The sequence below is a fragment of the Podarcis vaucheri genome (assembly GCF_965113315.1).
Source record: "Podarcis vaucheri genome assembly, chromosome: 9".
Lineage (NCBI taxonomy): Eukaryota > Metazoa > Chordata > Lepidosauria > Squamata > Lacertidae > Podarcis > Podarcis vaucheri.
In genome coordinates this window covers 39,739,290-39,761,244 of record NC_138767.1, presented here as the reverse complement: position 1 = coordinate 39,761,244, position 21,955 = coordinate 39,739,290, and the positions used below count along the sequence as shown (strand labels likewise).

The window sequence follows — 21,955 nt, the reverse complement described above, 5'->3', positions numbered from 1 at the left end:
TTGCTTTGGAGCTCTCAATCAGAGCTTGCCGCTGGAGCTGATCCAGGAATCTTCAGCAGGAACAGGCCTGGCTTAAATTCAAGGAAAGGAAGAATCTTGCACCCCTGTTTCTTTTGCAACCATCACTTCAGAGCCAAGGCTGAAAAAGAAGAAAGAAAGAAGATAATTTCTTTGAAGTTGAATCACATGCCAACCTGTCAAAAATGACCCATGGAAGATGGGCTAGTTCTGGATTTCATCCAGTTCCCTATCCCTGGTTTAAACTGTCTGACAGCAGCTCTCCATGCTTTCAAGAAGGTAAATTCCCATTCCTAACTGGTGGTGCCAGGGACTGAATCTCAGGACGTTCTACCTGCAGAACAGAAGCTCTACTACTGAGTTGCAATGACAGAACTGTACAAAGCTCCTGTGGTAGGGAGGGTAATCAATCTTACCTAGTTATTTAAGTCTCTTTCCTCCCTGATAAGCTGTTGCTGAGGGTTGGGAGGACTCTTTGGTCAGAACAGCGTATGATGCAGAGCTTGGCAGGTAGACAGGAAGGATCAGCAAAAGTAGTGTGCTGTGGTTTGTGTGATCAGCGGCACTTCCTCCTGTGTCATCATTGGATACAACCTAATGACGTCTCCTTCCCAGGACCCTGGCACACACATTCCTTCCACAAATAGCACTGGTTGTCTGCACCGCTGTGGCACAGATAGAAAGTGTTTTCATCTCTTCTTTGGAACTGGGTGCCTCACTTTTATAATAGAGTTACAAATATCGGTATTTATTTTTTTAAAATGAGCCCCTCCCTTCTAAAATCTATGGTAAATCTTATTTTAGAATTCTGCTATCAGAAGTGAGTAATTACACAAATGCATAGGGGAAAGAAATCTCTGTAACCCTGTTCCTGAAAACAGGGATGAAAGTATTCACTTGGTATTGTACTGTTAGGAAACCATTTTAAAGTGATTACACAGCAGTATCTCATGGCATGAACTTTTAAAGACCAATATATCATTGCAGATGTTGGGTGTGTGGTTATCAAGGAAGTTATTTATTTATGGCATCCCTGGAAACGTACAGCCAGGAGCTGGGTTATTGTCCTCTGAGGAGATCTAAAACAATATGATAGAAACTGCAGCTGGAGTTAATCTTCCTTCTCCTGGGCAGGACAAAGATGTTGTTCCATGATAGTGGAAGGAAGGAACAGTCTAAATAAATAAAAGAAAAATCTATATTAGTTGCCTGTTACATTTAACATTATGTTATATTTGATATATGGTAGCTGTTAAAGATTACTCATTGTGTCTTGAAATCCCCCCTCCTTTCTTGATGTGTATACTTGTTCATATTGGATATTTTGAGTTCATGTTTGGAAGCAATAATATTGTTGGCATCCATTTGTCTCGAAAAACAATGGAGTGCACCTCCAGGGTTGAAGTCAAACTGCTGCGTTATCAGTACCAAGGTGACCTCACCTGGGCACAAGCCTGGGCAGTGTATATGGAGGTCCTGGGCTGCCCAGACAACAATACCGCCCTCTCAGCCTGGCTGATGTGGTCCAAAGGAAAGCAGAGCAATACGTTTGGTACCAGTTTGGCTGCAGCAGTTGCCAGAAGAAGAAACACAGGACACCACCCAACCATCTTAGGGACTCCACTCTGGATTTGTGTAGGGTTTACTCCTTAGCCTTTTCCTCTCCCAAAGATATCCCACAAGGCAGTCAAAGAAGTAAATAACCAAGGTGTAACAAATGCATGACCTTAGTTGAAGATTTGCTTGCAGGTAAGGTTCAAGCACCCTGAAAGTAGACAAAGAGGCAAGAATTTACATTCTGCCTCGTTAGTTCTTTTCTTCTTAGCAGTTAGTTCTTGTCCTTCCTAGCATCCTACGATGTGGAGGCCTGTTCAATTGCAGAACACGGAAGGAGAAGGTTGGAGAAAGGTCACCTGCATTAGCAATAATGTGGCGGAAAGAGCAGAGCAGTGTGATGTGTTCTGTGAGTGTTTCAAGAGAAACAGATTACACATATTTCTAAGGTATATTCTATGTCTAGTTATTATTGTTATGCAAGCTAAGGCTTCACTAAGACAGCTAGATGGACTATTGGCTCAGTCCATCAGGCTTTTCTTATGTTTTTATTAAGTTGCTCCTCCCCATTGTCCTTTCAACATATAAGCCTGCTAAGGCTTTCTTTTATTGTTTATTCTTTAAAAGCAGAGTTGTACATGTAACAGATGAACAGAACTGGTCCCTCCAAGATTTCATATTCCCAAACATCTTCTGGCAACTTCTCCTCATGGGACCTTGGCATTTTTTTTTGCAGCCAGGTATTTGCCACAATGTTGCATTCAAAGTATATATAGCTTAAATACACTACAGAACTTTATCTGACGATGGGGGAAAATATTATATGCAAGGCAACAGGTGGGTGGAGCAGCTGGTATGAGAAGTGAGCAGCCTGATCACACACACACACACACACACACACACACACGGGGGGGGGGGGACCCAGAGTAGGTTGTGACACAATAATTTTCCTAGGAAATTGCAAATCTCACAATCTGTTAATCAGAGCTGATGGTGTAAGTGAGTGTGCCAGGCCGCAAGTCTGGGAGATACTAGACTTTGCAGGAAATGCTCCGTTTGAGACCTTCAAAGATCTTGTTAGTTTTGGCTCCATCCTATTGGCATCTCTAATGCAATCCCACTCATTCAGGAAGGTAATTCATGGTCAAAGTGCATGACGAGATTTGAAATGTCACTGTAACTTCCACTGTTAACCGATTTGCTGAAGTGTGTTAGCTGGCATGGCAATGCTCTACGGCACAGATGGCCTCTTTAAAAGTTTTGAAGGTGTTCAAATAGTTGCTAATAGCTAGCATCATATTTAGTTTAGCATTTGGCCCCATTCCATAGACAGCTTGGGCTGGTTTTGTGTCAGAAAAAACCTAAGGAGCTGCCCTTCTTTCTTTCTTTTTCTTTGAAAGCTGGTGAAACTGAGTAGCTAAAATGCAATGTGTTCACATTTTATCACGCTCATGAGCTCAATGGAAGCATGACCTGGGAGATGCATGGATGCCTTCTCTGCTGTTTTTTAATTTTTCTAAAATCAACCCTGAACCTCCTCCCCTAGTCTGAACGGTGCTATGGTGCTGGGGGAAGGAAATCCAACCCTTTAATATCTGGGCCATGATCCTGATACGTACAGCTCACTCCTCCTGAAGCTGCTCTTATTTGTATATTCTGTCCTGATGTTTCCTCTGCATGGCTAACAACTTTAGCGGAACGCATTTGGGATTGGAACTGTAGAGCAGGAAGAAAGGGTGTGGCCTCCTTTGTCTTCACCACAGCCCCAACTGAAATCACCCTTCCTATGGTTACTTTCAGCAGAAGAAAAAAGACATTGGGAAACGCATCCATGCAATTCCTGAATCACTTTTAGTTTGGCCCTGGACTCCCAGCCATCACCTTTCATCTGCCTTGTGGGATGACACAGGCTTTCCTTAAACGGACTGGTGGCTTAGTATATGTGAAGCCCCCCCCCCCAATGAGCAACATCACCATCACCGCCATCTATTTTTCTAGGGGGAAAAAGCACTGATTAGGTTCGGGGGGGGGGATCCCTGAGTAGCCCCTACATTACTCATGGGCTCTCTAGTCCAAACTGTATCCATAGTTGGATCACTTGGATCAATTATTTGATATTGTGTTTTAATATTGTAACTCATCCAGGGACCTTAGCATGAAGGGCAAGTTCCTATTACTATATATTTTGTTATTTTGTTTGCACAGATGAACTCTCATTGCTGTTAGTGCAAATCATGTGTATTCGGAACAGTAATATCCTTTCTGTAGATAAGAGGCTGTGATTCATGAGACATCAGGAAGATCCTTTTCCCCCCTTTATGACAGCACTTATGAAAATGATTCACAATAGATACATTCACCTAGAACTCTCCCTGTGTGCTGAATATACTATTCTCCCCCTTCCCACACTGTGAGTAGCAAGTGGGAAGCTCAACCCAGCCATCTCTTTGATGTTCATCCATTTCATCATGCCCCTTAAAAATTCTGAAACACTTCTTCCTTCAGAGCTTATCAAACGACTCTCCCTTTAGACCTCCTCAAATACCTGTACCTCATCTTTTCAAGTTACTCAAGCTGCTTCCTTTTTCCCTTGCCATAACAGCAGAAGCTATTAAGAGCTTCCCTGTCAATCACCCGGAAAGCCTCCCAGGAGATCGGATTAGTATTTGAAGTCCAAGCTGAGAACCAGACAGAGTGCGCTGTAGCAACACACGGGGCGGGGGAGGAAGAGAGGGGAGGGAAATGCGTTAGAGAGAAATTCTTATTTCATGACAAGTGAAATAGAAGTTTTAGGTGGAATTGGGGGAAATAATCCTGTATAGGTTCTGAGATTATTATCTCCCAAATAATACTTTACCCAGCATATTACGGAAACTTTTGCAAGTGGCTGAATATTCAACTTTTGTGATCCTAACACTACAGAGAGGTTGGCATTTATATTTGCATTTAAAGCTTTGAGGTCTAGTCAGGGTCCTTGATGTGATGCCGGATGGTTGGAGAGACAAGCGAGTTTGCAGTGATTATTTTAAAAGGTATTTCCACTCCCCCCTCCCCCAAAATCTGTTGGACTAGGATAGATAGTGTACGTGTAAGCTTGGGAAGTTATTCCATATAATTATGAATATATATTCAAAAACATATCATATTATTATTAATAATAAAATGTATTTATACCCCGTTTTTGCCTGACAGGACTGAAGGCGGTTTAAAGATAAAAACAGGAAACAATAAAAACACAGGAAAATGTCATACTGAAAATGTAAGGTTCTTAAGGTAAGACAAAGGTGATGAAATAGCAGCTGTATTTAAATTAAGGCTGTGGATGCACTGTATATTTAAAGCACATCCTCGCCAAGAATCCTGGGAACTGTAGTTTGCTAAAATGGTTGGGAAATGTAGCTCTGTGAGGGTTTGAAGCAGGAGTTTAACATGGAGTTTTATGGGTTCTCTCCTGGACTGATTTATGCTCATAGGCTCCTAGGGAAGCTGGGGTGAACCCCAAGGGATTGTTTTTACACGCTCCAAGATGTCCTGCCACCCTTGGATTTCTCCAGACATATGAAAGGAAGTGATGTCTCTAAGGAGAGCTCTAGGGATCATAAGGCCTCACAATACAGGCCCCAGCACCACTGCAAGCAAATGCCAAGGTCTCCCACAACCAGTGGGAAGCAAGATTCAGTTGCAGGGATGAATACATTCACTTGAATACACTCCGAAATAGTTGGAGACTGTTTTGAGGACCAGTCGCTGCATTTTTAGAAGCAACAGAGGTGCAAGGTGAAATTTACAAGTGAATACAAAAGAAATTTTGCTTGGGAATGTAGGATATGAGTCCCCTGGTCTCTTCAAATCCTGCATTTGTTTAAAGTGCTCTGCTTTGCTACTCCGTCATTTGCTATCCTGTGCTCCTTGGAGAAAAAAACTTGGTTTCGGAATGTAATAAGTAGGCTTACAAAATTAGGAACCCCTGTTTCCACTGACAAGCCTTAAGGGGGGGAGTGGTTGCTGGAAGGGGTTGGACTGAAATATCAATTTTATGTCTTGAACTAGCCTCTTGACATCAGAGGCTTGGCCTTGAGGCCCTGTGACTGGTTTGGCCTCGTCCACTTCTCAGTTCTGTCCATTGTGCAATATGTCACTGCCCTCAGAGTGCACAAAGTAGCAGGTTGGTTGGCCCTTAGTTTGGCTGAGAAGGAAAGAAGATTGTCAGCGCATGGATGCTCAAGCGCATGAACACAATATATGTACTGAGTCACCTGCAGACACCAGGGATTCAAACTGGGATTTCCTGCATGCAAAGCAGCTGTTCTACGATTGACAGATCCATCTACCCCTAGCCATAGCTCAGTTTTAGTTCTCTTAAGTTTCTCATTTTTTCAGTCCTAAAATTGGTTTGCCACATTTCTGCAGCATGTTGCATATAATTTAAAAAATCATGAAAAATCCTCAGCACATTTCTCTTGCAAAAATACATTTTTTGTATGTAGTTTTCACTGATATACACATTTTTGCAAGGAGGTTTCCAGAAAACAATGCATTTTGAATGCAATTTTAGTTTCCCCCTTATATATCAATTTTTGTAAAATTGGTTGGCTGGACAACTGCATCACAAAATTCAGAGAAGTGCACACTTTGAAGAATGGATCCATTTCAGTTCTTGTACTGTTCACCTTTAACTGTGGACAGAGCCAAATTCCCTGTCCCCCATCTCTAGCTACAATTCTTTCCCGACATTAAAGACCAGTGGCGCCACATATTCACACTATTATTGTGGCTGCAGGGGGCCACAACTGGGGGGGGGAAGCTGCCATAACTCATCAAAAATCCACACTCCTTCAATAGAAATACCACCTGGTGCATGTACACAATTTGCTTCCCTTTCCTCCTCTGAAAACCTCTTGCACCATCCCTGAAATGGTCTGATGGATGGCACTTGCTGTCAAAAACATCTGGAGGGCACAAGGTTAGGGTAAGCTGCCCTAATTGCATTTTGAAAGTGTGGGAATTCAAAGAGCTATCTTAGGATTCTAAGGGGGGAATTCTAAGAGAGATAGTTAAAGAGAAATCTAGGTGTTACTGCAATGCTGTGGACCACAGCCAGCATCTTTGAATGTGTGGCAGCTGTATAAAGAATTCAGCCCCAATAAAGAATACTCTGAACTCGAAATGAAATGCAGGCATCTGAGTTTTGTTGTCCTTAGCAAAGCCCTTTCACACAGATGGCACACAGCAGGCTCACCCACACATTTCCACCACCACAGAGAAAAGTGAGTGACACACTGGCAATTTAGGAAGAGAGGAAGTGCTTGGTATAAAATAATTTAGTCATATGTTTGTGGTTACTTCTTAACTATTTACAGTTATACCCTGCCTTTCCACACTAGGTGGTCAACGAGAGCGATGTAAAAAGACAGGGAGTAGTATATCTAACATTCTTGGTCCACTAGTGCAATGTTTCCATGTTATGTAACAATGGAATCCAATGCAACAGTTTGCATTAGGGGAAACTTGTTGCACGACAGATGGTGCAACGAAGTTACAAGCAAGCTGCTTATGCGCGACCTTCCGCAACAGTGTCCTGCTGGTGCTGAACATTTTCTCAGTGGAACAAGAATAGATTGCTAAGGGACTTCAGTGTTTTAAGATTGTCAAAATATGTTTTTATTGTTTCCCACCCTAGAATCCTTTGGGAGGAAGGCTGGGATATAAATTTTATAAACAAAACAAATAACTTAGCAGCACATCATTGGACGCAACCCAATGCAAAAGCATATATATATATATATATATATATATATATATATATATATAATAAAACTGCAGTCAAGGAGTTATTTAAAGGAGTTATTTTGCTATCAAAATAATAGCAAAAGCAGACAGAAACAGCATAGCAAAAATATTGTCTTCAATTTCAGTTTATTTGACCTATAGACCATAAACTTCAAATACAGTGTAGGGTTATCAGGGCAGGAATAGCAGAAAAGAAACAACACAAATGCACACAAGTTGTGCCTTTTAAAACGGGAGTGTAACATAACCCACAAACCATCAGAAACCCTAGAATATTTATTATAAACACGTTGATTTGATTGTATTTTTATTGAGGAAGAGGAAGTTAAAGATGGCATCTTCCAGGAGGTGGCAGCATTGCTAAAGAAAACAAGCTTGGCATGACCACTCCAGTTAATGCAACCCGGCTGCTGCAAACTGGCGAAGAAGGCTGGCAAAAGAAGTTACATTTTGCCTTTTCCTCCTGATGGACTGAATGATTCTTTGTATGTCATCAATCAACACAGAGGTCTCATATGTGGTCAAAATCCATTGTCTTGGGCTTACACCTAGGGATTCTTGAGGAACTTGACACTTGCAGATATGAACTTATTTCATCCATACCTCTCAAACTAATGCACCAGTTGAAATTTAGTAATAATGATCCCCAAATGTCCCAATGCACTTGTCAGCCGACATAAGTATAAAACAACTGTTGGAAATGCATATTTTGAGAGATGATACATTTAGGTGTGAATATTTGGGTGGATCTATTCCCCCTGCCCAAAAAGAATAACATAGAAATGAGACCAAACATATTTATGGGTGAGCACACATGGAATATATTTATCTGTTCTGTTAGTTCTATACCAGGCTTCCTCAACCTCAGCCCTCCAGATGTTTTGAGACTACAATTCCCATCATCCCTGACCACTGGTCCTGCTAGCTAGGGATCATGGGAGTTGTAGGCCAAAAACACCTGGAGGGCCGAGGTTGAGGAAGCCTGTTCTATACCATCTGTCCACCTGGTGCTCTCTAGATGGCTCATGGCATGTTAAATCTGATAAACCAATAAAGCAATATTAACAATACAAAGTATTTATAGAAGTACAGTGGTACCTCGGGTTAAGAACTTAATTTGTTCCGGAGGTCCGTTCTTAACCTGAAACAGTTCTTAACCTGAAGCACCACTTTAGCTAATGGGGCCTCCTGCTGCTGCCGTGCCGCTGCCACACAATTTCTGTTCTCATCCTGAAGCAAAGTTCTTAACCCGAGGTACTATTTCTGGGTTAGTGGAGTCTGTAACCTGAAGAGTCTGTAACCACTGTAGCAGCTAAACGTTTTGCACCAGCAGAAACACAAAGGGACAAATATAATAGAAGATTGGGGGGAACAGACACTAGTATAAAGGCTATTTAAAATGATAGTAACATGGACCAGAAACAGACCGATCAATGTGCACTTTGCAAGTTGTATGACTGAAGAGCAAGCACGCCAGTTCTTAAAGTCCCAATGAAACTAATGTTAACTTAAAGCGAGTTTTCACCTGACACCACATTCTGGCATTTACATACAGCTATTCTGAGAATACTTCTCAGCACCTTCCATGAAACACTTCCCACCCTTTCATGCTGGGTGCCATATTGCATCGGTGCCAATAAGCATCCCATTAGCTGTCAATATAGTGATGACAAATTTGTATTGCCCATTGGAATATGATGAATAGTACACTGGGTAGCTGCTTGAAGGCTGCTGGCTTGCTCCATTATCAGGAAATGATCTCCTCTTAGTACTGGTTGCTCATGATATGAGAAAGTACGTTTTCATAACTTTAAAAAAACAGGCATGCCCCCCCCCCACTCCATATATAATATTCAGCCTTTGAAGTCATATATCACACATTTATCTGCAACACTATTGCTTCCAAGCTGCATCTGAGGACAGACTCTAGTCCTTGAAAACTCGTGCTAGAAGAAATCTGATAATCTTCTTTGAGGTGCTGCAGGACCCTATATAGGTATAAAATGAGCATGAATTGAATTTAATTTGTATATGAATGGTTATGTCTGCATTAAGTTTAGCAAGGAGGTGGTAGATCAGAACTGAAGTTTCTATGTGGCACATAGAAATTTTAAGGACACGAGCCCCCATTCCTTATTTGTAGCTTTGACCCATTCATTTGTCACGGGGTTGGGCTTCCCACCATGTAATGGCTGGGCAAGATTCCAAGTCTTAAGTTAAAGGAGGTTTGAATTTTTTTTTTTTGGGGGGGTTGCTTTTATCTAGCAGCATGTCAGTCAAGCGGCTGGACACCCCTCCACTCAAACTATGGTCCAGTTTACCTTGGTGCATGTATACAAAACACACAGAGAATGCAGCACACAACACGCAAGGGGGGTAACACACAGTTCCCTTTATGCATTGATCAAATGAACATGCAGAGAGGGCAGGAGGCTCTGTGCACCTCCAACACCATGCCTTTGAGTGTCAGTTTCTAGGAATCACACATGGGGAGACTGCTGTTGTGCTCAGTCCCTGCTTTTGGGCTTCCCATATGCATCTGGCTGGCCACTGGAGAACAGGATTCTGGAATGCCCCATTGCACTAGCAGGACTCATTGTGTTGCCTTCTGGTGGTGCAACAGCTTAGCTGAATCCCGCCCATTGTGTACAATTAAAAGCAAATGTCTATGGACTTCATATGAGATGATTCTAAAAATGCAGTGGCAAAAGTACTATGTGCTTTGAATGAAACAAGTAAATGTCCCGTCCCTCCCCAATTTCATTGATGGGTAAATTCATATGATGAAAGCTTCCCCCCATGCAAAGGCTGTGGCTTTCTCATTTATGAACAATGATTTTTCAGGAAGACTATTGCAAAGCAAGCGTAACATCCCTGCCAAGTATTGTTTAGTTCCCATCACCATGCTCATAAAAAAATATATGGAAAATATATGTACTACAAAATAGAAACATACAAATTAATTGCGCCCTCGAGCTTACAAAGTATTTCCATTTTGACCCTTAAGGAAGCACTTAGGTTGGCACACTATCACATTTCTTCAGCACTAAAGAAGCAATAGCATGCTGCTTGGAAAATGCTAATTTTCTCACGAATGCCATTATGAATGCTGTGAGAAATGTGATTGTATGAGTCTCAGGAACATCTGTTGGTCTCTATTGGACAGTGCCTGTGATGTCACTAACAAACATTCTCCCCTGGTTTTGAGACCAAAAGTCCTACTATGAAATAAACAAAAACTGTTGTGAGCATGTGTGCTACTGTTGCTTGACTGTAGCCAACACAGTATAGCATTAAAATTATTTCTTTTATAAGCATTTGGAAAGGATCTTTGGGAAACAAGGGCTTAACTCTGGTTGGGAACGCCTTCCCAGATGTTCTCCCTAGTTGGTCATCTGAGAAAGAACTTCCCTTATTTGCTTCTCTGAGGCCATTGCCTTCCATACATTTTCCTCATCCTTATCAACAGCGCATAAGTGTACCAGTGGCACTTCAAAACTCCTGCTTGCTATAATCATGCTTCAGCCTGGCTCTCCCCGCTCCCCACCTCCAGTTTAATATTATCTTCAGTCCCTCCGAACCTGGCTTTCAAAGTAGAATGTAAGCTTGGATTTGAATTCTGGATTAACAAGATTGGTTTCACATGAACTTGATGCCTAAACCTGACATCCAAGTAAGTAAAAAATAAATAAATCAAAAATCTGTTATCTATTCTATGGGACCAGAAGGACTAAAATAGTATTTCTGTGCCGGGGGGAAAGTATTCACGCAGCTCTGGCATGGTGGCATGGTGGGTTGGTGTGTTTTGGTTGAAGTCTTTCACACATGTAGGCTGATTAAATCCCACTGAAGTAAACAAGATTTCAGCAGCCTTTTTGTACAAAATTGCAGCTGCTTTTCAAAGATTGTCCACAAAATGTATTTGATTCACATCACAAGAACATCAGAGGAGTCTGCTGCATCAGACCATTGGCTCATCTACTTTAGCATCCCGCTGTTACAGTCACCACCCAGGTGCCTATGGGCACTCTCTTCTCCTGTGGTTACCAGCAACTGGTGTTCAGAAACATAAGTTTCTGTGTGTGTCTCTTTGTGGCTGATTAGCTGCTCTCCCTGTGCAAAGGTCAGAGGGGGCAGGGTTTCTGTTGAGGCAGGTGATTAGCTGTGGGAGGAGCTTATCAGAGCTTGCAGGGCAGTGGCGCGCGCCTAGCGGTGCGCGCAGTTTGATCCATCTTTTAGATTTAGGGGAGCTAGTCTCAAACGTTTGTTGGGGGAGACCTAGGTTTTTTTGGGGGGGAGTTATTTGTCCTGTCTTCACGCTTTTTATGATGGAGGACCGCTGTAGCCACCCCCAACGACAGGTTCTCAAGATGGAGGGTGAGGGAACAGCTGCAGTCGCCTGCGGTTCCTGCGCAATGTTTGCCATCTTGCCAAAGGTTGCAGGCAGCTTTACCTGCAGCAATTGCATGTTGATTGCCCTCTTAGAAGACGAAGTCCAGCAACTGGAGGAACGTGTAGCTACGATCCAAAGAATTAGAGAGCTGGAGCTCTTCTTGGAAGCAACAGAGCACACCGTCACCACCAAGGAGGAGAAGTGGAAGGATCATTAGGCGCGAGTGATCATGCTCTTCTGAAGTTTACTATACAGCGGAAAGGAGCAGCCAAGCATACTAGGACTCAATTTCTTGACTTTAAGAAAGCCGACTTCATAAAACTTAGGGAAGTGCTGAGTGAGATCCCATGGACAGTAATACTAAAGGGAAAGGGAGTTCATGATGGCTGGGAGTTTGTTAAGAGGGAGATAGTAAAAGCACAACTTCAGGCAATACCAATGAGATGGAAACATGGAAGGTGCCTAAAGAAGCCAGGGTGGCTATCTAAAGAACTTTTAACTGAGTTAAGATTAAAAATGGATGTGTACAAAAAATGGAAAAGGGGGGAAACCACCAAAGAGGAATTCAAACAAATAGCCAGCACGTGTAGACACAAAGTCAGAAAAGCTAAAGCACAGAATGAACTCAGGCTTGCTAGAGAGGTTAAAAGCAACAAAAAAGGCTTTTATGGGTATGTTCGTAGCAAAAGGAAGAACAAAGAAACAATGGGGTCACTCAGAGGAGAAGATGGTGAAATGCAAACAGGGGACACAGAAAGGGCTGAACTCCTCAATGCCTTCTTTGCCTCAGTCTTCTCTGATAAAGAAAACAATGCCCGACCTGAAGAATTTGGAGCAAATGATTCAGCAGAGGAAACACAGCCCAGAATAACTAAGGAGATAGTACAAGAATACTTGGCTAGTTTAGATGTATTCAAGTCTCCAGGGCCAGACGAACTGCATCCAAGAGTATTAAAAGAACTGGCAGATGTGATCTCAGAACCACTGGCAGTCATCTTTGAGAATTCCTGGAGAACAGGCGAAGTCCCGGCAGACTGGAGGAGGGCAAATGTTGTCCCTATTTTCAAAAAGGGGAAAAGAGAGGACCCAAATAATTACCGCCCAGTCAGTCTGACATCAATAGCAGGGAAGATTCTGGAGCAGATCATTAAGCAAACAGTCTGTGAGCACCTAGAAAGGAATGCTGTGATCACCAATAGTCAGCATGGATTTCTGAAAAATAAGTCATGTCAGACTAACCTGATCTCGTTTTTTGACAGAATTACAAGCCTAGTAGATGAAGGGAACGCAGTGGATGTAGCCTACCTTGATTTCAGCAAGGCATTCGACAAGGTGCCCCATGATATTCTTGTAAAGAAGCTGGTAAAATGCGGTCTTGACTATGCTACCACTCAGTGGATTTGTAACTGGCTGACTGACCGAACCCAAAGGGTGCCCATCAATGGTTCCTCTTCATCCTGGAGAAGAGTGACTAGTGGGGTGCCACAGGGTTCTGTCTTGGGCCCGGTCTTATTCAACATCTTTATCAACGACTTGGATGATGGACTCAAGGGCATCCTGATCAAATTTGCAGATGACACCAAACTGGGAGGGGTGGCTAACACCCCAGAGGACAGGATCACACTTCAAAACGACCTTGACAGATTAGAGAACTGGGCAAAAACAAACAAGATGAATTTCAACAGGGAGAAATGTAAAGTATTGCACTTGGGCAAAAAAAATGAGAGGCACAAATACAAGATGGGTGACACCTGGCTTGAGAGCAGTACATGTGAAAAGGATCTAGGAGTCTTGGTTGACCACAAACTTGACATGAGCCAACAGTGTGACGCAGCAGCTAAAAAAGCCAATGCAATTCTGGGCTGCATCAATAGGAGTATAGCATCTAGATCAAGGGAAGTAATAGTGCCACTGTATTCTGCTCTGGTCAGACCTCACCTGGAGTACTGTGTCCAGTTCTGGGCACCACAGTTCAAGAAGGACACTGACAAACTGGAACGTGTCCAGAGGAGGGCAACCAAAATGGTCAAAGGCCTGGAAATGATGCCTTATGAGGAACGGCTAAGGGAGCTGGGCATGTTTAACCTGGAGAAGAGGAGGTTAAGGGGCGATATGATAGCCATGTTCAAATATATAAAAGGATGTCACATAGAGGAGGGAGAAAGGTTGTTTTCTGCTGCTCCAGAGAAGCGGACACGGAGCAATGGATCCAAACTACAAGAAAGAAGATTCCGCCTAAACATTAGGAAGAACTTCCTGACAATAAGAGCTATTCGACAGTGGAATTTGCTGCCAAGGAGTGTGGTGGAGTCTCCTACTTTGGAGGTCTTTAAGCAGAGGCTTGACAACCATATGTCAGGAGTGCTCTGATGGTGTTTCCTGCTTGGCAGGGGGTTGGACTCGATGCCCTTGTGGTCTCTTCCAACTCTATGATTCTATGATTCCATGATTCTAAGTGCTTCCAGTAATGGAGATAGAGCATAGCCGTCAGGTCTAGGAGCCTTTGATAGACTTATCTTCCATGAATTTGTCCAATCCTCTTTTAAATCCAACCCAGGTTAGTGGCCATTGCTGCCTCCTGTGGGAGCAAGTTCCATCATTTTACTATGTGCTACGTGAAGAAGTACTTTTAAAAATCTGTCCTGCATCTCCCACCACTTTGTTACCGGGTCCTCTTCCCATAACTTTACCCATTGTCCCCTATGGAATAGTGGGACAATGTTATTGACGCTATCAAAAATGTTGGGCTATTTGATGCTCAAAGATTGCTTTCATGCACTGTATTCTTGTCTCAACAAATCACTTCCCCTCTTGTAGTTCTCCGCCCTGCAGTATACTCTCCTCTCTTAATTTTAAACTGGTATCCAATTGTTTCTTTAACCAGTTTGACTCGTTTTGTTTCTGTTCCTAAATCCAATTCTCCTCTGCTCTCCTGGTTATCAAAATTCTTCATGGAGTTGCTCCACCTTTTCTCCTCTTCATATCCAAATGATCTGTTCCTTGCCTTATTCATTCACAGCTCACATCTCAGTCATCTCTGGAGATTCGCCTGCCATCCTTTAATTTATTATCTGCTGGAGATATATACTTCCAGTACATTTTTGTGCCTACTATTCAAAATGATAAAAGAACTGAACTCCAAACTTTGTTTCGTGCTTAAATAGAATTTTAGGCTGTGATCTTGTCAACAGTTTTATTGCAGGCTTCAAAAGGACCAGAGCTGATTTTTTTTAGTGTTTTATAATTAACAGAGCCTCTTCAGTTATTCCCAACATCTCCTGAGCAGATGGCATGTTTTCTCCTCGTTATTTATTTAGAAAATTTATAATCCACTTTTCAATCAAGAGATTCTCAAAGCAGAGAACAGTAAAACAGAGCAATAAAACCAATAATAAAACAACAACATAATCATGATGAAAAATGGGGTGGGGTGGGAACTGCAGCAGCAGAAATTAAAATGATGCTAAAATCTACCCTGGAGATCCGAAATGGCACCTGGGAACATTTCTGTGAGCTCAGATAGGGGGACTGTTAGCCAGTGGAGTGGGGGGTGGGGGTGGGGGAGCACACTAAAGCCCTTTTCATATGTACAATTTGATGCAAATGATATAATGTGAGCAAGGACAGTGGGTTTGCGCATGTTCACACTATTGCCACAGTCACACACCTTGCTAGCCCTCTGCAATGCTACTGGTGCATTTGGATGTCTGCAATGGGGCAGCTTGGGTTGCCCCATAAGCTGGAACCCTGAGCACTCAGAAGATTGAAAGTGTGTGTATGTGTGTGTAACTGACAAATTGTAGCATTTCTTAGCAAAGGTTTCTCAGGTTGCTATCAGCCAAGTATTCTGTTTTCCTCAGAAATATGGAATGGTATTCAACTAAGTTTGATTCAGAGTAGACCTACTGCAATTAATGGACCTAACATAGACATGTTCATTGATTTTACTCTGAGTAAAAATTAGTTGATTACCACCTGCAATGTGGGAGATAAATAACCCCATATATATCCAGAGCTATCTAACCTCAATTTTAAGTGACGTTTAGCAGAGAATACATGTATTTTTGTTCCTCTGTGTAAAATGAGTACCAGAAGGTGATTATGCCCATCATGCTAGATATTTGCGGCATCCTGGATTTTATGATGACATGAGTGACAAATCCACTCTCTTACTGTTTCTTCTTTGGCAAATTATTCCATTTTGATGGAATCTTGTAAGGCTTTCTGCATATCTAGCTTTGCACAGAAGTTCATTATGGACAGCTTTCAGCCAATAAGCTCTTAAACACCCTATTTCCACTAACTTGAGCTTGGCTTGTGCTGCTACACCATCTTCTGTACTGAATCCAAGAGAGAGCTGAAATGTTCTTTGCTGCACAGCACTGTCACATTAAGAATCAGTAACAGAATTTGAAAATAACATTTTTTATAGGAATAGGGTTCACTGGTAGGTAGCATTGGGAGTACAGAAGGGCCAAATAATTTTCCAACAATTGTAAATACTTGGCTTTTCATTTTGAATCCCTGTTGTGTTTGCCTGATCAGATTTCTATGGATTTCTTTCAGATATTGAGTTCACAACTGCATCAGAGCATTGCATTGTGTCATTTTAAGTGGTTGTTATGGACTCTATGTTATGTAAAAGGGTTTCCTGTAAAGGTTTCATTATCTAGAGAGAATATGTATAAATTGATACACTCTGTACATAGCTAAATTCTATAACGCTAAATCAATGTTTGAAAATGCTGGTTGCAGAACAGTCTTATCTGAAAGATTGTTGTGGGGGATGTATGTGTTCAATAACTGCTTTTGGGTGACTAAATTGCTCTCCTTATCATTTCAATTGTTTTACAAACTTTTACTGCATTAACCGTGCAAGCCTAAGTTTATTCAGAAGTTAGCCCCACTGCGTTCAATAGGACTGTATTTCTAGGACTGTAGACTGACATTGTTGAGATTCATAGTTTTCTTTTTTATGACATTAGCAGTGTCGCCAGTGAGAGGGAAGTTTGTTTCCTGCTTTAACTAAGTGTTGATTCCCTAGTGGTGAGTAGGAGTGACATAGATATTAATGAAAAATAGATTATTATTTTTGCCACAGAAGCCTTCACACTCTTGTTTAAGGATTCTTATTGTGGCATCTTGTGCTTTCTTGAACCTCATAAGGCTCCTGCTGTAAACAGCCTGCTTGTTAATCTACCTTATTATTGCTCCCCATTTCTTGTAAATAATACATGCCAATGGAGGCATCCAAAGCAAAGATGAAATAGCCTTAATCTCATTGGAAGCTTGATCCAATCCCACTTTGTTTTTAGCTAAGAGTTTCAGAGTCATAAAACAAGGTTACAGCTTTTGTCTACATAATCCTGAGACACATTCCTAAACTTAAGAAAATAACTTATGGTACAGATTCGAAGTTCAGAAGATGAATAGCTGATTAGCTGGTAAAGCATTGTTGGTGTTTACTGCTTATGCTATAAAGGAATGGAAATATAATATTCTGGCAGGTGTCTTCACTGGCAGATGCTTCATAGTTTGACATGCTACAACCTTTTATTGAATTTACCTTTGGTGTTTAGCCTGGTGTTTTCAACCTAAGGCAGGGGTGGGAAGCCTCTTTCAGGCTGAGGGCCAGATTTTAATGTGGCCAACCTTACAAGGGCCACATGCCAAGGCTGTATGGGGCAAAAGGCAGAAGTGAATGGGTGAAAGACAAAACAATAATTAACAAGCATAACAAACACTTACACACACAGAGGTATCCCTTTGTCTGACCTTTAAGGGTTAACCCCATGCCCCACACTTCCATCTACCTGAGCACTGGGGGTGGGGGTGGGCATGGATGAAAATGCTGACTTTGACTATTAAAGACCAGGCAGCATATCTCTAATCTCTAATATCAGCACTGGAGGTTCCAGATTGCTTTTGCTGCAGGGGCAAGGTGTCCCTCCTAGGCACTCCACAACGAATGGCAGGGAGTGTGGGTATGACCTTAATGGCAGCTGATAGCATCATAAAATGGAGTGGCTGACCCTAAAAGTGCCAGTTGGGCAGGGAATGCAGATCTGCCACCTTTCCCAATCCACCACCTGAGACATAGGGCTCACTTTGGCTCACGGGAGGTTGCATTGGTAAATACTAATCTAGATCATAATGATAAGACCTCTAACTTGATAACACTTCTAGTTGTTTGTAGTTGGGTTATTGAAGACAAAGACAGCAGTATAGTATCAATGAATTATATGTGGATCCAGTACCATAAAGAAATGGATGAGACGGGCAAAGCATGAAAAGAGGTCAGCTTTCAAATGAGCCAGTTTTTAAGGTGTGCTGTCTCCTTTTAACATTTCCGAAGGTCTGGCCTCAAATCCCCCTTAAGAAATATGTCACACACATCCCCATCTGCTCATAGCAGGTGCAGTTAGGATGCAGAAACAAAAACATTATCTAATTTTCATGATTTCATTCCCTTTCCTAGGAATTTGGCAGATCACTTAATCTGCCTGTGTGCCTCAGTGTCAATCTGTGAAATGGATAAAATGTTTTAGTCCTTGCTTCCCAGACATGTTATCAGGTTAAGTATATGATGATTACCATAAAAGGGCACATTAAAGATGGAAGGTGTTTAATGTTGTAATCCTAAGAACTGTTGCTTTGATTCAACCCCCCCCCCCCATGAGGCACTGATGTTGCGTTTGGACTGCACCATTTCTTTTCAGGGCCAGTGTTTCATCCTTGGGAAGTGCATCCTTATCTGGTGCAGAGCTATCTAATCCCGTGTTTACACCACATCTATAGTCATATATACACTTGTGCCCCAATCTAGCTAAGGAGAAGCACACTTCCATGATCATATCCCTCACTGGCTAAAGAACCATATGCACAAACGGATTCTATGAGGTTATCCTCCATAAACCAGCAGAAAGAAAGAAAGAAAGAAAGAAAGAAAGAAAGAAGGAAGGAATTTCAGTGATGGACTGGAATCAGCAGTAGAGTGGGGCATGGATCAATCTCCTAATCACCCTTGCTTACCAGACAGCTGAGTGGCTCAATTTTGGGTTTTAAAAAAGGGTTAAATGTGAATAAACCAGCTGACCTGTGCTCAGTGTTTTAAATCAAAGCCCTAGGAAGTATAGTTATAGCAACAGAACTATCAAGTTCCTGTATGGATTCTTTGGCTTGGAATAACAGAGGGGCACAGCTTTCAAAGGCTGTTTGTGCCCTGGCCTAAAGCCTATAATGAATCTCTTTGGGTGCTTATTTATATATTTATGACACTGGCTAACCTACTCTGCAGTCTTTGGATTTACACAGTAGTTTGCAATGAAACAAGTAACATCAAACACAACAAAATCTTCAACAGGAAAACTGCAATTGACAATACAGCAAAACCGAACTTTTTTTATGTATGCAACAACACCAGCAAGAATACTCATGGCGAAGTACTGGAAGACACAAGATTTACCCACCCGGGAAGAATGGCAGATGAAGTTGATGGACTATATGGAAATGGCGGAAATGACTGGCAGAATCCGAGACCAGGGAGAAGAATCGGTGGAAGAAGACTGGAAAAAGTTTAAAGACTATTTACAGAAATACTGTAAAATTAATGAATGTTAGAAAAATGTTGGAATGAAGTTATATGGCTTTAGTAGAAATGTTATAAGGAATTAAGTATAAATAGATTAATAGAGTATTAAAGGGAAAAATAAGGTTAGAATGTGTTAAGATAATTATAGGATAGAAAGCAGAGGAAGATGGAAAGGAATTGCTGAAACAATTAACAGAAGTGGAATACAAAAAGGGAGGTGTGAGGAGGTCGTGGAAATAAGTGAATGAAAGATAAGATATTGAAATTGTTTTGTGTTTTAAATGGTTTTTGTTTTGTTTTGTTTTGTTAGTCTTATGTGTTAGTGTTTTGTAGTGTTTTTGTATAGTATTGTATGGTTGGAATACTTTTTTTTGTTTTTCTGTAGTGTTGTAGTTAAACTGTTAGAAAATTAATAAATAATATTTTTTAAAAAAGAAGACAATACAGCAAAACCAAGAAAAGCAGAGTTAAAAACCAATGGTTCTAAAATGCCTGGGGAAATTAAATAGCTTGCTGGTGGGCTCTTTAAGAGATACAGCTATGACCTATGAGCTGAGTCAGAGGTGTGGCCTAGCTGGAGAGGTTGGTCCCTACTCTATGCAAGCTCCCAGACCTCACCAGAAACAAATTTTGTTAGCCACTAACTCAGCTTGCAGTGAATGTCTACATAAAAAACTGAAGACAACACCCAGAGAGCCTACCCGGAAACATAATTCTCATACATATACATCTTCCACAAGGTGTAGTGTACCAGTGTTTGCCTTTGCCCACCTTGTGCATTTGTCATGCTAGCTAGGGCTAATGGGAGTTGTAGTCCAGCATATTCAGGTTAGGAATAAGGAGCAAGGCACATTCAACTCAGAGCTAAATCGTTCTACCGTCAAGGAGCCTGGAGATGCCAGTTTGTACTCGAACCACTTTTTTTTTGTACACTGGATGATAACTCTCATTTATAGCAAATACTGTAAAACTTTTTCTTTCCATCTTGAGATGCTTTTAGACTTTGCTAAGGTAGGAACACACCTGAGAATGCCTTCCAACCTGAGGCTATTTTAAGGCACATGAAGTAATCTTACTGGATCAATCTAACATTTTTCTCTCTACAGAAATCAACTAATCTAGTAAATGCAATAGTTGTAAAAGAGATTGATTTGCATACTTTCTCAAATTCTTCACTGGGATGACACAAATAAAAAACATCTATCTACAGGTATATAAGCCTTTTTTCAGGTGACACCTGGTGATGTGTTCAGTGCAAAATTGTAAGGCAAGCTGTTACTGAATTATAGTCAAGGTCAGGGAAAACACATTTATTTTACTTGTAGCTGTATCATTATCAGTGGCCTCTGATGATAGATCCACTTGAAGAAAAAACACAGCTTACCTTGGTGAATTTGATTTATTAACATTGCAACTGACAAGGTTGCCCGTTTGTTAGTGCTTATTTTATATTTGAATAGCTTTCAACACATAAATTTGAGGTATTGCTGCAAGTTACTTAGCATGCTTCATATATCATATGGAAAGGCAGATCTGTACAATAATTCTCTTGATATTTCTATTTGGGATACTACCCTCTTTTTTTAAAAAAAATGGGCACAATTTCTAGGATGACATCTGAACTCATAATTCAGAGTGATTCCATTTAGACTGCACTACGAAATGATGGCTTCACCTTTTGGTCTCCCATTTTTATTTTTGGGTTGAAAGTATTAGAGGGAGCATATGTTGAAAACCATCCTCTTATTGTGAAAATAGTCAGTTCTTTTCAGTCTTGTTTGTTGACATTCGTTTGATTGTTTCTCTTATTTGCTGCTGTTTTGGAACCATTTTTTTCTAGGACACTTCTGAGGCAATCCATCAGGAATCATGTAGTGAAATGTGGATGCCCTAACGTTACAGAGGAAATCAAATTTGACTATGTACAGACTTCACTGAGATCAGACTAAGTCCATTCAGAGGGAAGGCAATGCTTATTGAATAGGCAAACGTTCCGCCACCCTCCTCCCCATTTCAAAGCAGGCATGAAAAATCATAAATCATAAATAGAGGGTTGCCCTCTTTTCTTTCCTAGGCTGTATATGAATCTTGTAGTGCGTAAAGTAAAAATGACATATCATAGAGAACAATAGGAAGCTACATACTTGTTTTCCTCTTTAGTTTTGTAGCACATTGGCTCATGGGGAACTCTGTTCTTTGATTCTTCTTAGAAATGAAAAATACAGCTTGTATTATCACAGCTTCTTATTCTATTCAAGTTGTATCCCGAATAGTAATAATGGCCAGCAAATATTATTTTTTGAACAAAAAGGGCCAAGTTAATTTGCTTTTTATGAACTTTGCACAGGGATTGGATCCAAAGGCTGCATGTCACTCCATCCACACTGTACCTTTAAAGCACATTTTATGCACATGTTTACCCACAAAGAACTCTGGGAACTGTAGTTTGCAAGTCACAGAACTACATTCCCCAGCACCCTTAACACTACAGTTTCCATGATTCTTTGGGGGGAAACCACATGCATTAAATGTAATTTAAATATATAGTTGAATGTGACTTCCAAAAGCTCTTTGTGCAATCAATTTCCACTTGTACAAATCCCCTCTGC

General features: G+C 41.3%; 1 long non-coding RNA gene across 1 annotated transcript in view; it reads right to left on the bottom strand.

Moving 5' to 3' along the window:
* Positions 1–1,030: 1,030 nt before the first annotated feature.
* LOC309540721 overlaps positions 1,031–21,955 on the bottom strand; it is a 37,466-nt gene continuing 16,541 nt past the window's right edge. Inside the window, exon 3 of the long non-coding RNA XR_014223428.1 lies at positions 1,031–1,193. This is a non-coding gene — a long non-coding RNA (uncharacterized lncRNA). The remainder of the gene's footprint in view (positions 1,194–21,955) is intronic.